The 14,706-nt window shown below is 35.1% G+C and overlaps 4 non-coding genes across 4 annotated transcripts; all 4 read left to right on the forward strand.

Annotated features, from left to right (window-relative positions):
- Positions 1-2,076: 2,076 nt before the first annotated feature.
- On the forward strand, positions 2,077-2,147 carry Trnap-ugg. Its single transcript has one exon. It is a non-coding gene; the product is annotated as a tRNA-Pro (tRNA).
- A 2,014-nt stretch (positions 2,148-4,161) lies between these two features.
- On the forward strand, positions 4,162-4,233 carry Trnap-ugg. The gene has a single exon. It is a non-coding gene; the product is annotated as a tRNA-Pro (tRNA).
- An 8,188-nt stretch (positions 4,234-12,421) lies between these two features.
- On the forward strand, positions 12,422-12,493 carry Trnap-ugg. The gene has a single exon. It is a non-coding gene; the product is annotated as a tRNA-Pro (tRNA).
- A 601-nt stretch (positions 12,494-13,094) lies between these two features.
- On the forward strand, positions 13,095-13,166 carry Trnap-ugg. The gene has a single exon. It is a non-coding gene; the product is annotated as a tRNA-Pro (tRNA).
- The last annotated feature ends 1,540 nt before the right edge of the window (positions 13,167-14,706 follow it).

The raw sequence follows: 14,706 nt of genomic DNA on the forward strand, positions 1-14,706 counted from the left end.
AATTTATGGATTGAACGGCGTTTTTTTAATCCCTATATGAAGCAGCAAGGACTCTCCCGTGCCAGCCTTCCGGTCCGGAATTTTGTATGTCAATTTTGTGATATAATTACTGTACTGAATTGCTGTGACAGGACATCATTTTGTTGATGCTCAATGTCGTCCAAATGCTTCCTGCTGGAATCTGAGTTTTCGTTCTTTAACCAAGCATTTTATCTTAAACATATGCTAGTCAAATGGTTTGACATTTAAAGGTAGGAGAATGACGGGAGAATGACGGAGACGGTGAGGGAAGGGCTAGTACAAAATACAAAATGTAACACATTAATCCTGAAAAAGTCTGTCGCTTAAAATATATCTTGGTATAATATTAACTTTAACTGTGACGTGTACACACAAGTAGGAGAGGTTGTTATATGTTTCTACTGAGGAAAGGAAACTTACAAAAAAAGAAAATAAAGCGGACACTTTTATCATAAAGTTTGATAGTAGGGTTTTAAGTGCTCGTCTTTCTCTTAGATAAATGTGCAGATTTGTGTTGTCTTTAACAACCCCTGTATAAATGCAGGTCCAAAACAATTGAAACAAAATTAAACATGTTCATTCATTATTGAAATAACATTAATCTGTTAAAATTCAACGAAAACGTTATGTACCAAAAATGTATCATGCAGACAATGTAAACCTCTGTGAATCCTATACATTCCTTTTGATATTATTGTGATTTTTGCATATGCCAGATTTGGGAAAATATACCAAATGTTTGAGACATGATATAAGTTTAGCATGATGATTGGTGTGCACGATGAGGAAGCTTAACATTTTTTACAGTTACTATTTTTACAGTTACTATTTTTGAACATGATGTTACTATAAAGTTCTCTAGAATATTTAAAAGAAAATTCCAAATGAATATTTTGATCGATTCCTTGAACTGAAATATTATTTTACTGCGTTAGTGTTGAGGTTTGGAGACCTGGAACTAAATACTGTATCTTTATCTCAAATTAATCACGTAAATGTAAGGTCCAAGTTGTTTGATTTACATATCATCTGCTCATGTTTTTGTCATAGCCCATCGTGTCTCAATAGAGACAATGCTCACTCCATCGCATGCAGATAGATGTTTTCCTGGTCTGTGCGATATGGGACCTGCTCATGAGAGAAATGTATGTGATATTCGTTAAGAAGTAGAATTCTATATTGATTAACATGTTGTAACAAATTGTTTGTCACAAAACCCGTTTTTTCTGACTGTCTATAGCCTCAGTAAATTGTAAAGGCTACTCCCTTAAGGGTTTGGAACATCCTCACACATATATACCTATCTTGCAGTAACACACAACAACAGGAAACAATGAAATAGTTAATAGGAATTACACTGTATCATACAGCTATATTCCAATAATTTGCGAACATTTCAGAATCCACACACTACATACAATATACAATAACAAATAGTTGTAGGTAGTAAACACAACCACCAAAGCCTTGGAGAAACAGGGAAAACACATTTCTTATACCAACAGGTGATCTACAGACACGACTGGCATGTGCAACTAAAAATAAGTAATGAAATACATTGTATAAGTCATCTTATCGATACGTTTGGCGATATCCTTGTATAAATATAACGGGTTTAGCACAAGTAACAGAAGAATGTTAGGTAGGTAAACTGTAGATAGTGTTAAGTATAGCCATCCATACTGACTTCACATGCCACGTAGACACACCGCACACAGCGTGTGTAGGGTAAACACAAGAACAATCTCATAATAGTGTGGTGTCTCTTGTTTAATATCTCCTCGGTTCCTGAACTCTTTTTCAGGTGACTTTGAGTCCTATTATTTATTTTTGTTGATTTTTAAGGAATATTTGTTTTTTTTATCTTCACCCCATTTTTTGTAATTGATTGAAATGATTTCAGGTACACTTATTTCCACCTAGCAATGAAACTGTCAAATACTCACGGCAAATTGTTTATTCAATTATTATTTTTAAAAATCTATATTTAAAGTAAGTATTCATTATCATACAATCAGAATTAAATTTTTGAAATTGTGTTATCATGATATATGTGGCTTGTTGGTCTAGGGTATGATTCTTGCTTTGGGTGCGAGAGGTCCCGGGTTCAAATCCCGGACAAGCCCACTTATTATATTTTGATTGAAATCATCAATGTTTGATTTGTATGATGTTAAGCTATTATTTGCCGTTATACTGGTTAGAATTGTAGACTTATGTTATATCCCTACATTATTTTGTACAAAATGATTGACTGATATCGATATCAATGTATTGCACTATTTTCGTTCCGTTGTGTAAATCTTGAATCCGTAAATGATTGCATCATTTTGTGTAATTACCTGACAGACAGACAGACATTTTATATAACCCCCTTGCGGAGATTTGTAATACATGTATACACATTCATCATTTTCATCATTATATTATATACTTTGACGTGCAATGACCTGACAATAAACACGATTGCTCTACAGTATGTACACGTTATAACTCACTATATTGGCATCAGTTCATAACGGAATCTTTAATAAGAGCTCATTCTGTATCGGTTATATCAATCTTACTTCTATCTGCACGTAGGACACTGCATTTTGTTTGGTTAATAATAATAATTCGAGGTTCTTATATACCGCTTTATCACAACCTAGTTCGTAGGTTGTCTCAAAGCGGTTCACAAATTATTGTCCGTGGTTATAGGGCCTTTGCAACAAGCCAATACCTTTAAAATAAAATATAACTTTGCACTTCAACAGCTTCTACTACATCGTCTAGTAACATATCCCTACTTTTAAAGAGTTTTTCGACACAACAATAAAGAATGCAAGACTCGACAGAATAATATTTTTTCTTTAATTCGATGTATTTTGATTAATAATTTGAAAATTCGGAGAGTAATGAAGGTATTGCAGAAAATACATTATACTTTTACAAATACTTGAATTCCGCAAGGTCACAATTACTTCTTTACTCACATATGTATATATTAGAGATCATCTTTAAATCCAATCCCGTGTTTAATTACTCAAACACGGACTCCATTGTTTCAATTAACCCATTAGATCCGTCGTTATTTCCTTTTGTGATACCGGTACCACATAATTTACGGTACATGAGTTACCTCCCGTGATCCAGATACGAAACTAGACTGTGTATGACACACGAGTTACCTCCCTTGGTCCACCTAATTACGGGTTACTATTGTATTTGTTTCAATTGTGTATTTTTCATTAGTTTATTCACAAAAAAAATAAACTTGTTTTAAATATACAGTGAAATTGTGTCACTTAACACAATAATACAAACCCTGTTTACTGACATATTTCACAATTATTTTGATTAAACGCACATACATACACGATATAGATCTTGTAAAATTTCTAGATAGAAACAGGATGCAAAAAAAGGAAGTACACCTCACCATACAGCTAAGTTCCAGTAACTTGCGAACATTTATGAATCTATTTACTACATACTGCATGCAATATACAATCACTAATAGGTAGTAAACACAACCAGCAACGAAATCCTTTGAGGAAAAGGGAAAACACATTCCGTATACAAATACCTACAGACGATACAAAACATGACATACAGAGACTAGATCTCACACTACAAATAAGATTATGTAATGGAATACATTGGATAAAGTCATCTCATCGATACGTTTGGCAACATTCCTTGTATGAATATAACGGGTTTAGCACAAGTAACAGAAGAATGTTAGGTAGGTAAACTGTAGATAGTGTTAAGTATAGCCATCCATACTGACTTCACATGCCACGTAGACACACCGCACACAGCGTATGTAGGGTAAACACAAGAACAATCTCATAATAGTGTGGTGTCTCTTGTTTAATATCTCCTCGGTTCCTGAAGTCTTTTTCAGGTGACTTTGAGTCCAATTATTTATTCTTGTTGATTTTTAAGGAATATTTATATTTTTATCTTCAACCCATTTTTTGTAATTGATTGAAATGATTTCAGGTACACTTCTTTCTACCTAGCAATCAAACTGTCAAATACTCACGGCAAAATGTTTATTCAAGAAGTTTTTTAAAAAAATCTTTATTTATATCGATTGTTCATCATAATACAATCAGAATTAAATTTTTGAAATTGTGGGCTTATGAAATACGTGGCTTGTTGGTCTAGGGGTATGATTCTCGCTTTGGGTGCGAGAGGTCCCGGGTTCAAATCCCGGACAAGCCCTGTTATTTTATTTTGTTTGAAATCATCAATGTTTGATTTGTATGATGTTCAGCTATTATTTGCCGTTATACTGGTTAGAGTTGTAGACTTATGTTATATCCCTGCATTATTTTGTACAAAATGATTGACTGATATCGATATTAATGTATTGCACTATTTTCGTTCCGTCGTGTAATCTTATGTTCGTAAATGATTGCATCATTCTGTGTAATTACCTGACAGACATTTTGTATTACCCCCTTGCGGAGATTTGAAGTACAGGTATACACATTCATCATTATATTATATACTTTGACGTGCAATGACCTGACAATAAACACGATTGCTCTACAGTATGTACACGTTATAACTCACTATATTGGCATCAGTTCATAACGGAATCTTTAATAAGAGCTCATTCTGTATCGGTTATATTAATCTTACTTCTATCTCCACGTAGGACACTGCATTGGGTCTTTTCGGTTAAAACAAAATATTACATTGCACTTTAATAGCGTTTACTACATCGTCTAGTAACATATCTCTACTTTTAGTGGACACAACAATAAAAAGATTCGACAGAAAAATATTTTGTTTTTAATTTGATGTATGATTTGACATACATTATGCAGCATTATTTTCGGCAGACTTCATGAAGCATCGAAAAAGGGTCGAATTTCAGTTGTTCCGATTATGTGCTGTCCTCTGGATGACACGCTTAATCCATAATGGGTAGCGCAAAACAGACGGCATGTACGCGTTTTCAATGTTAGAACAGTGTTTCTACTGTAGGAAACGAACTTACTTGTTGATCGTGCTTGGCCTTACATTATCATGTCGGAATCCCGAGTCCAGTTTTTCAAGCTGGTCAGATACACGATCGGAAATCTGAACAGAGACTGCAATTTTCTCTTACTTTTGTAACCTCGACGCTAATTGGATTCTAAGAACTATGGGATATTTTCGTTTGGATGATAAAAGCGTCGGCATATTTACGCTATTTATTCTGTACATATGAAAATTGAGAGAGCAACATATTAGTCAACAACATTGATTTATATCAATATTACTCAAAACTTGGGTCAGAACCGCAGGGAATGAACAGTGACATTTTGAAAATCTAAGGAAGTTATTATAATTCAGAGAGGAATGCAGATATTTCAGAAATACATTATACTGTTACAAATGCTTGAATTCCATCCACTAAGATAACTCGACCCTTTTTGATTAAATGACCAAAACCAGCTAATCTAGTTGACACTAAAGAGTGAACATATATGTTAGAACATTGACATAGCTCTCATAAAAGCATGATAAAACACGAGCATGGTGGACAAAATAGCTAATAGTTAAACTACCCAAAAGGAGATTTCTCTGTCTGTGACAACTACAGAGGTGCAACACTAGTACTGTTGTCAGTGTCGAGTAAGATCTTCGGAAAAGAGATTGTCGAAAGAATTCGGGATGAAGTCGACGGACTACTTAGAGAGGAACAAGTTGGGTTTCGTAGAGACAGAAGCACAATAGAGCGGCTGATCATACTAAGAAACATCATTGAAAAGAGTAGTCGTTCTGGACTTCGAGAAGGCATTGAAAAGAGTGGTCATTCTGGATTTCGAGAAGGCATTGAAAAGAGTGGTCATTCTGGACTGGAGAAGGCATGGAAGTCTGCGCTTCGAGAAAGCCTTTGGACTATTGTGGCATCGTGTGGAATTTCAGATGAATTAACACGCCTGGTAAAACTGTTTTATGAGAACACTTAAAGCGCTGTATTAAAGAATGATAATGAAGTCTTGGTTAAAACAGGGATGTGTTATGTCTGTATATTTGTTCCTTAATACCGCCTATTGGGAAATGAAGAATACAACGAGGTGAAAACTGAAAGGTATCAAATATCAATATCACACGACGATTTACATTAGAGGACAGATACAAACAACATGAACTTTACCGTATGGAAGAGACGGTAGGCATGGCCATGGGCGACCATATTCATGAGGATGGATAACAATAGGATATGTGCGACATCTCTTACATTGAAATCTAAAGGAAAAAGAGAGTAAGATGACCAAAAAACAACATGGAGAAATACATTTGAAAAAGAAAGAGAAAGCATCGGATGAAGAAGTTCGGATGAGACGAGGACGGTGGCAAACGACTACATGAACACAGAAAAGGAGATGTTATCGAGAAAACATAATGTGATACGATACAGTTATAAAGACAGTCTGGTCCAATATAAGCACTGGATCTGAACTAACAACTGTTGGCTGGTTGTATATAACTTAAATAGATATATAAGCAAAGAGTTAGCGACAGTGCGTTGTCAAATTTTCAAGGCAACCTACCTCGTTATCAAAACAATAATAATTTAAAGACAAAGTTGTTTGACAGTTTCCTTTATCAGTCCTGTCCCTATTACTTCTTCGCTTCTATTTGTCTGAGAGATCATCTCACTCAACTGGACTCCCTTCAGTTAATTAATCCTAAAGATCCGTCGTTATTTTCTTATATGGAACTGGAACAAAACGTTTGTGACACACGAGTTGCCTCCCTTGGTCCACCTCATTACGAGCTTTTATATATTGTATTTTTCTTCAGTTTAATCGCAAAAACATAACTAGTTTTAAAATATACAGTTTAATGGTATCACTGAAGTCAATACTACAAACCCCGTTTACTGACATGCTTCAAGCTTATTTCATTTCGTTTATTCTCATTTCCCCAAATTATGTATTTTGTTTTGCTGAATAATAGAAACTAATCAATAATAATTGTTTTTCTCAATTTCTGTGGTTGGAGATAATAAGGAGGTTTTTCATAAGGTCTTAAAAAAAAAAATGCAAATCAATTTTGTTAAATACTTCGATTATTGTTTTTTCTTGTATACTAAATCATGTCTCAATACGATTCATTGATGGATGGAAAGGTAATAAGTGATACAGAGTAAGGAAGTAACTGTTAAAGAAATTAAATTTAGATCGTCAATAAAGAAAGCTATTCAAGGTTAACATGTTATCCATTGCGTCTAAATATGTATATTAGATGCGTCAGTGGTATTATAGGTCAAAATAATGATAAACCACGTCTCTTAAATTGTTCTAAAACAGGGGAAGTATACTGCAAAAAAGGGAAACGTGCCGGCCATATTATTTATAACGTTACTTTTACATATTTTGGCAACGGCAGGTAATTTACTTCAACTAGTACTTCAGGGAAAAGTACCATAAAACATACAGCTACAAGGTTACGGCCAACCACGGGGACTGATAGCCCACCAGAAGTTACAGGGTTACAGCCAACCACGGGGACTGATAGCCTACCAGCAGATACAAGGTTACAGCCAACCTCGGGGACAAATAGCCCACCAGCAGATACAGGGTTACAGTCAACCTCGGGGACTGATAGCCCACCAGTAGATACAAAGTTACAGCCAACCATGGGACTGATAGCCCACCAGCAGAAACAAAGTTACAGCCAATCTCGGGAACTAATAGCCCACCAGTAGATACAAGGTTACAGCCAACCTCAAAGACTAATAGCCCACCAGTAGATACAAAGTTACAGACAACCACGGGGACTGATGGCCCACCAGTAGATACAAGGTTACAGACAACCAGGAGGACTGATAGCCCACCGGTAGATACAAGGCTACAGCCAACCTCGGGGACTGATAGCGCACGCGTATATACAAGGTTACAGCCAACCTCGGGGACTGGTAGTCCACCAGTAGATACAAGGCTACAGCCAACCTCGGAGACTGATAGCCCACCATCAGAATCAACCACCTTGTTACAATGTACGTAAATCAGTTATTGGAAATAAGTAAGAACTACCTATTTTAACTTTAGTTTGCTGATAACTAGGTAAACATTTTAATGCACAGTTTGTCTTTTGGGGATAAAGACACTTCACAAAATACAGACATTCCAACATACATACAGTTCATAGGATTGATTATTATTAAGGACAAATGAAACACGTGCTGAAAAGCTTTTCTACATGTTTCAATAAGCTGTCAAATGATGAATTATGTAACTTAGAAAGCGTATACGCCTACAAGCTATCTTTCTATCTAGATATTCTGCAACACCCTCTTTCGACTATTATGTGCAGAGAGCGCGTATGTGCATGGTAAGGGGTATTGTGTGGTGACCGAAATAAAAATGAGAGAGAGAGAGAGAGAGAGAGAGAGAGAGAGAGAGAGAGAGAGAGAGAGAGAGAAAAGTGTGATGAGAGAGTATAAGTTTAGACCTACTACTGCCCATACAAGGGCATATTTTATGGAACCTCTACGGATGTTGATAGCTCCTGTTGTATAAAATAGCGGATCTATTATGGACTTTGGGTCGAGGTGAGGGAGAGGGGGGGGGTGATAATAATATAATAATAGTTTGAAGATTGTTTATCTAATATATAGTAGCATACACTCCAACTGAGCTGTATTAGGAAAGAGTTCTGATTCGATGTTGGTCATATCAAAACTGGCCACCTTTAGGAACTCTTTCCTAAACAGAGCCAGAAATAATGTATTCGGGTAGGTGAACTATGATGACAGGGGAAAGGGGTGAAGAGGACGGGAGAGGGTGAAGTTAAAAACACGCTGACATAGTCTATGGCCTAACAAAGGGAGTATCACTGATTGCCTTCTTGAAGTATTTGTAAAAGTCCTTATTGGTAGGGATTTGTCGAAAAGATAGGGGGTGGGCATTTCTTGATAGTCTCGTTGGGTGGACTACATATGGTGTCATTTGGATTGCTACTTTCTCGTAGACTATTTTGTAAAATAAACACAGTCTGCTTTTTGATCTTCTGTGTGCTAATGTTTGCCAACCCAGACTCCCCAACATGTCTGTTACACTGTCCAGAGGGAAACATTTGCCAGACAACCACCTAGCAGCTCTGCGCTGGACCTTTTATAGTTGTGTGTATTACCTGGTACTTGCTCGGGTTAAATTCCATATCCCACTGTTTCTCTCATAACTGTAATCTGTCAATGTCTTTTTGGAGTCTGAATGCATCTTTTCGATTACTTACCGCTAGGCAGATGGCAGTGTCGTCTGTGAAGAGACACACTGTTGATGTTATGTTTAGTGGCAAGTCATTAATATGAATTAAAAATAAATTTGGGCCGAGGACCGAACCGTGGGGTACACTTGATGTTACCGGGACTTTTGATGAAGCATCTCCCTCCAAGACAACTTGCTGTATTATGCCTGTAAGAAAAACCTCTGATCCATTTGAGAGTTAGGTGCTGTATCCCGTATTGATGAAGTTTGAATAAAAGTTTTTCGTGGTTTACCTTATCAAAAGCTTTACTAAAATCGAGTAAAATTAAATCAGTCTGCTTACCTGTTTGTAGGTTTTTGAAAAAAAATCCTCCATAAGCATGACTAGTTGGGTTTCACAACTACGTTTTTCTCTAAAACCGTGCTGGAGTTCAAACATAATATTATTAGTGTCAAGATGTCTTACCAGGTTTGACGTTACAATATGCTCCATGACTTTGCACAAAATACAGGTAAGGGAAATGGGGCGATAGTTCGAAGCTCTATTTTTCTCACCTTTCTTGAATAAAGGGTCCGATGGGATGGGAGCTCACTGTTTGGTATGATGATCGAAATAATACCTGTAAAATGGGTGCCAGTTCACTATGGAGTTCTTTGATGGCGTCAGGACCGGCCGCTTTATTGGGATTAAGTTTATAAAGAAGTTTGTCAATACCTGGAACTTAGAGAGTAATGTTTGACATTGGTAGGTACTTACTTTTTTGGACTTGGGTGGGAATTCCTTGGTCAATGGTTTGTTGTTGACAGAGTTGTTTAAGGCTGAGAGGCGATTTGGGTGTAAAGACGAACTGAAATTTTTCATTAAGGATATTTGGTTTATCTATATTGTCAGTACACAGCAGACCATCTCGTTTAAGGGGTCCTATACCTTTGGGGTCTTGTCGACTGTTTTTCAAAAAGCTGAACAATTTTTTTGATGAATAAGATTTTTGCTCAACTGGTGCTTGTTCGTTTGGTGTTATGATTCCTAGGAGTTCTTCGAATTACCTGTTATGGGATTCTTTAATCATCTTTGTACCAGGTGTTTGTAGTGCAGGAAGTGTTCCCTGTCTCTTACCTTTTTTGACTTTTTGTGTTTATAATACAGGCTGTCTCTTTTCCTGATGTGACGTCTTATGTTTAGAGTCATCCAGGGAATGGATTGCTTCGTACCAATTGTTTTTGTTGGAATCGATTCTGAAATGGCTTTATTTAGTTCCGAAATAAATCCTTGCCAAAGAGTTTCAGTGGACTTACCGTGGTGATTTTCGGTGAAATTTTTCCGCATCCTGTCCTGGAGTTTCTTCCAGTGAGCCTCTTTGTACATATCAACCTGTCCTGGTTTTTGTTTTTGGTATGATAGACCTGGCATATTGGTAACTCGACTTACAATTGTCGGGTTGTTTGTAAGGAATACATCCAGAATGTCTTCTTCCCTTGTGGGTTTACTCACTAAGTTGTTGTCATCCAGCATGTTTATGAAGTCTTGGTATATGGGTTGGGCTAGTTGGTCATCCTTTAAAGTGAGAAACGAGTTTTCCCAAGTAAATGTAGGGTAGTTGAAATCACCTGTAACCCATATATTTGAGTTCTTCTTTATCAAGGCAATTGTTTTTGCTAGTTCTTCAGCACTCACCTTGTCATGCTCATTTGGTTTGTAATAAGATGCAATGTATAGTGTTTTGTGGCCACTTATTTCCAGTTTGATCCATATGACCTCGCAGTTGGTTGTTAGTTGCTGTTTTTCACTGCATATAAGATCCTTTTTTTACTAGGAGGAGCACCCCACCCCCTCTACAACCTGATTTCCTATCATTCCGGAATGGAATATAACCGATTGACTGAGGAAATAACTCACCATCATGAATATTATCTATAAGCTAGGTCTCTGTGCCTGCTACTATGTCGGGTTTTACACTTCCAACATGGCATGCAATTCTGCCTTTTTAGTTTTTAATAGATTGAAAGTTTACATTTAAAACTTTTATTTGTACCCGGTTTTCTGGGCTTGTTTTCTTCATTGCCTTTGGGCTTATTTTCAAGCTACAGCCATGCTTGTGATGTGTCGCCATGTTTCCAACAAACCCATCACAATCACAGAGACACACCTAGTGCTGAAAAATCAAAATACCTTCATTTTATCATTCATTATCAGTTTGTTTAACATTTAAATACAAACATTAATATAAAAAACATACCAGCTTAGATACTGAAACATCTAGATTACACACGTCTGCATTATAGTGTGAGAATACTGAAGTCGTTACTGTGGCGCTAGTTACATCAATTTTATATATTTTTTAACATTAACGCACTAACTTATACATTGGTGTTTAATTCAGTGTTTGGGGTTTGTGAACTGTGGTGTGTTCCGTCTGTTTGGCTTTACTCATGCTTTAATAACAATTATCAGAAATAATTCACACCAACTAACAATTTACATAAAGAAAGTACAAAAATTAAAAAAGAATGCTAAACATCTTTTAATGTTTACAAATCAAATGGAAAAGAACTTTTAAAATGTGTTAATAGGAATTACACTGCATCATACAGCTACATTTTGATGCTTTGCGAACACTTAAGAATCCACACACTACATCCATTATACAATAACAAATAGGTAATAAACAGGGAAACCACATTCCTTATACCAACAGGTGATCTACAGACACGACTGGCTTATACATTGTATGAGTCATCTTATCGATACGTTTGGCAATATCCTGGTATAAATATAACGGGTTTAGCACAGGAAAGAGAAGAATGTTAGGTAGGTTAACTGTAGATAGTGTTTAATATAGCTATTCATACTGACTTCACATGCCACGTAGACACACAGCGTATGTAGGGTAAACACAAGAACAATCTCATAATAGTGTAGTGTCTCTTGTTTTATATCTCCTCGGTTCCTGAAGTCTTTTTGAGGTGACTTTGAGTCCTATTATTTATTCTTTCCTGTTGATTTTTTGAGTAATATTTTTATTTTTATCTTCAACCAATTTTTTGTATTTTTTTTACATTAAATGGAAGTGCCAAACACTCACGACAAAATGTTTATTCAATAAATTTAAAAAAAAATCTATATCTATTTCAGTTGTTTGCATTTGTGTATGACGTATACAATCAAAATTATATCTTTGAAATTATAAATGTATGTAAGTGGCTTGTTGGTCTAGGGGTATGATTCTCGCTTTGGGTGCGAGAGGTCCCGGGTTCAAATCCCGGACAAGCCCAAGTTATTTTTTTTTAATTGAAACAAAATGATTGACTGATATCGATATCAATATATTGCACTATGTTCTTTCCGGTATTGTATTCTTAAATTCCTAAATGATTGTATCATTTTGTGTAACTACCTGTAGAATGTGATTGGATTAAATGTGTTGTTGTTATGTAGAGTTTACATGTAGGCTACTTGTTACCTGTTTATCTGTGGCCGGTCTATATTTAACCCAGGGATGTAAGTAATATATATACACACGTGACCTAAGGCTGCATAAATGCCACGTTTACATACACTGTTTTAGTAAGGTTGTTACAATACAAAATAACAACATTCAAACTAAATACTTTTCTTTATTTTTTTGTCTTGATTTCATTATCCTTATAAACATGCCGATTTCATTTGTTTAAAGTTGGTTTAACTATGACTTAAAAATAACCATGATCTTATGTTGATAATCAATTATACAATTGTTTTATAACATACACGTTTTAATCTCTTTCTTAATGTTCAATGTACGTTATTAATGTTTCTCACATTCTTTTGTTTTTTGTTATTGCTGAGCTGGTTTGTTTCATCTAATGAAAAGCATACACCACTGTTTAACAAGTGGCTTGTTGGTCTAGGGGTATGATTCTCGCTTTGGGTGCGAGAGGTCCCGGGTTCAAATCCCGGACAAGCCCATATTTTTTAATCCTGTAAATATTATTTCTGTGTTATATAATTTTGCAACAGAATTCGAAAATTCATAAACACAAAACCTCATTACGGAACATATTTTAACATTACAGAATTATTCTTAATCAAAATGAAATTACATATTTAAAGTGGATTTTGTCCTCAAACTTAATATCGAATAGTTATTTAAAGTATTAATTATGTGTACATACTGAGTGTTATGTTAATCAATAATAGTACTAATATTGTCTACAAGATAACCTTTATTATGGCCGATCCACATATATATATGTAATTATGTAAATACGTAATACAGGTACAATGTATATTACGATTATATATACCAACATGATGATATAATCTCTCACGTGACTCGTACATCAATATAACCGCTCCTTTTGATGGCAGATCAACAAAGTGTAACAAAAATCTCCATATTTGTCTACTTTGTTAATCATTAATCAAGTTATCACAATAACAATACAGAAATACACGAATACACAGACTTACGACAATATGTACATTTCATTCCTGTAGCTAGTGTTAAAAAGTTGATTATTTAGCAGATAACAAATTTAGACAAGTGTCACGACACTTGTTTTTGTTTCCTTTTCTGTTCTTTCAAATTTACCATTTGTATTTCGATGCATTGCCAAACAAAATTTGAAAAAAACTAAGTTTAAACCAACATGTAAATCAAATATATACAACAACATGTATATCGTAAATCAAATATATATAAACACGTGTACGAAAACAATTCAATCAAATATACTTAAAAGGAAAGGATTTTTCAAAACAGTATAATATTGATATTCACCAATCAACTACAGATTAAGAAATCCTATTCATTAACATAAAAAAATAAAGATAAGAAAACTTGATTCATCACTCTGTTAGTATGACTTGTGGGTATACCAGCCGCTTACTCATATCCCCAGGACTTGAACTTGTATATGATATGCAACGCACTATTTGAACATTGCCAGCAGAAATGCATTTCATTTGAGTATGAAAGCAAAATTTCTCGTGACGTAACACGTGATTTACTTATGACGTCATAGATTAACCTTGTTCAATGAGAGTCATGTCGCTCCGCTTCGAATAACATGGGGTATGCCCCTGCACAAAACCTCTAGAGACTATAAAAAGGTCCTAAAAAAGAGCTATAACACATATAGACATAACATTGAAAATCAAATACGAATCACGTCAAAATCAAATCCTAAAGATTTTTGGAATATTTTAAATTCATTCAATAAATCTAAAAATGATAACAGTGATGTTGATATATGTTTGGACGAGCTATATAAATACTTCAAGAAATTACATAGTTCAGATGAAGATGAAGATGAGGATGAGTTTATTATTCCAGATATGAATGAAAATATGTTTGATTTTATACTAAATAGTGATGTGACTGAAAATGAAATTATTAACCTTCGTAATAATATTGCGCCGGGTATCGATAATATCTTAAATGAGCATATCAAAAATACGCAGTCTATACTACTACCTATATATGTTAAACTTTTTAATGTTATA

The sequence above is a fragment of the Mizuhopecten yessoensis genome, unplaced genomic scaffold (genome assembly GCF_002113885.1).
Source record: "Mizuhopecten yessoensis strain PY_sf001 unplaced genomic scaffold, ASM211388v2 scaffold10743, whole genome shotgun sequence".
NCBI lineage: Eukaryota > Metazoa > Mollusca > Bivalvia > Pectinida > Pectinidae > Mizuhopecten > Mizuhopecten yessoensis.